Source organism: Babylonia areolata, chromosome 1 (assembly GCF_041734735.1).
Source record: "Babylonia areolata isolate BAREFJ2019XMU chromosome 1, ASM4173473v1, whole genome shotgun sequence".
In the NCBI taxonomy this organism is placed as follows: domain Eukaryota; kingdom Metazoa; phylum Mollusca; class Gastropoda; order Neogastropoda; family Buccinidae; genus Babylonia; species Babylonia areolata.
This window is the reverse complement of record NC_134876.1, coordinates 69,919,218-69,921,717: the sequence shown is the minus strand read 5'-3', so window position 1 is coordinate 69,921,717 and position 2,500 is coordinate 69,919,218.

The window sequence follows — 2,500 nt, the reverse complement described above, 5'->3', positions numbered from 1 at the left end:
GTTTTGTTTTTTTCTTATGTGTGTGGAGGAAAGGGGAGAGATGTGTTCATATACGTTGTTGGTGTGTGGGGGAGGGTAGAAGTTAGGATTCTGTTTCTGGTTCTGGTGGGGGAGGGTAGAAGTTAGGATTCTGTTTCTAGTTCTGGTGGGGGAGGGTAGAAGTTAGGACTCTGTTTCTAGTTCTGGTGGGGGAGGGTAGAAGTTAGGATTCTGTTTCTAGTTCTGGTGGGGGAGGGTAGAAGTTAGGATTCTGTTTCTAGTTCTGGTGGGGGAGGGTAGAAGTTAGGAGACTGTTTTTAGTTCTGGTGGGGGAGGGTAGAAGTTAGGAGAAGTTAGGACTGTTTCTAGTACTGGTGGTGGAGGGTAGAAGTCAGGACTGTTTCTAGTTCTGGTGGTGGAGGGAAGAAGTCAGGACTGTTTCTAGTTTCTAGTTCTGGTGGGAGAGGGTAGAAGTTAAAACTGTTTCTAGTTCTGGTGGGAGAGGATAGAAGTTAGGACTGTTTCTAGTTCTGGTGGGAGAGGATAGACGTTAGGACTGTTTCTAGTTCTGGTGGGGGAGGGTAGAAGTTAGGACTGTTTCTAGTTCTGGTGGGGGAGGGTAGAAGTTAGGACTGTTTCTAGTTCTGGTGGGGGAGGGTAGAAGTTAGGACTGTTTCTAGTTCTGGTGGGGGAGGGTAGAAGTTAGGACTTTTTTTTTTAGTTCTGGTGGGGGAGGGTAGAAGTTAGGAGAAGTTAGGACTGTTTCTAGTTCTGGTGGGGAGGGTAGAAGTTAGGAGAAGTTAGGACTGTTTCTAGTTCTGGTGGGGGAGGGTAGAAGTTAGGACTGTTTCTAGTTCTGGTGGGGAGGGTAGAAGTTAGGAGAAGTTCGGACTGTTTCTAGTTCTGGTGGGGGAGGGTAGAAGTTAGGACTGTTTCTAGTTCTGGTGGGGAGGGTAGAAGTTAGGAGAAGTTCGGACTGTTTCTAGTTCTGGTGGGGGAGGGTAGAAGTTAGGACTTTTTTTTTTTAGTTCTGGTGGGGGAGGGTAGAAGTTAGGACTGTTTCTCGTTCTGGTGGTGGAGGGTAGAAGTTAGGACTGTTTCTAGTTCTGGTGGGGGAGGGTAGAAGTTAGGACTGTTTCTAGTTCTGGTGGGGGAGGGTAGAAGTTAGGACTGTTTCTAGTTCTGGTGGGGGAGGGTAGAAGTTAGGACTGTTTCTAGTTCTGGTGGGGGAGGGTAGAAGTTAGGACTGTTTCTAGTTCTGGTGGGGAGGGTAGAAGTCAGGACTGTTTCTAGTTCTGGTGGTGGAGGGTAGAAGTTAGGAGAAGTTAGGACTGTTTCTAGTTCTGGTGGTGGAGGGTAGAAGTTAGGAGAAGTTAGGACTGTTTCTAGTTCTGGTGGGGAGGGTAGAAGTTAGGACTGTTTCTAGTTCTGGTGGGGGAGGGTAGAAGTTAGGAGAAGTTAGGACTGTTTCTAGTTCTGGTGGGGAGGGTAGAAGTTAGGACTGTTTCTAGTTCTGGTGGGGAGGGTAGAAGTTAGGACTGTTTCTAGTTCTGGTGGGGGAGGGTAGAAGTTAGGACTGTTTCTAGTTCTGGTGGGGAGGGTAGAAGTTAGGACTGTTTCTAGTTCTGGTGGGGGAGGGTAGAAGTTAGGACTGTTTCTAGTTCTGGTGGGGGAGGGTAGAAGTTAGGACTTTTTTTTTTTTAGTTCTGGTGGGGGAGGGTAGAAGTTAGGACTGTTTCTAGTTCTGGTGGGGGAGGGTAGAAGTTAGGAGAAGTTAGGACTGTTTCTAGTTCTGGTGGGGAGTGTAGAAGTTAGGACTGTTTCTAGTTCTGGTGGTGGAGGGTAGAAGTTAGGAGAAGTTAGGACTGTTTCTAGTTCTGGTGGGGGAGGGTAGAAGTTAGGACTGTTTCTAGTTCTGGTGGGGGAGGGTAGAAGTTAGGACTGTTTCTAGTTCTGGTGGGGAGGATAGAAGTTAGGACTGTTTCTAGTTCTGGTGGGGGAGGGTAGAAGTTAGGACTGTTTCTAGTTCTGGTGGGGAGGGTAGAAGTTAGGACTGTTTCTAGTTCTGGTGGGGGAGGGTAGAAGTTAGGACTGTTTCTAGTTCTGGTGGGGGAGGGTAGAAGTTAGGACTCTGTTTCTAGTTCTGGTGGGGGAGGCTAGAAGTTAGGACTGTTTCTAGTTCTGGTGGGGAGGGTAGAAGTTAGGACTGTTTCTAGTTCTGGTGGGGGAGGGTAGAAGTTAGGACTGTTTCTAGTTCTGGTGGGGAGGGTAGAAGTTAGGACTCTGTTTCTAGTTCTGGTGGGGGAGGGTAGAAGTTAGGACTGTTTCTAGTTCTGGTGGGGAGGCTAGAAGTTAGGACTTTTTTTTTTAGTTCTGGTGGGGAGGGTAGAAGTTAGGACTGTTTCTAGTTCTGGTGGGGGAGGCTAGAAGTTAGGACTGTTTCTAGTTCTGGTGGGGGAGGCTAGAAGTTAGGACTTTTTTTTTAGTTCTGGTGGGGGAGGGTAGAAGTTAGGACTGTTTC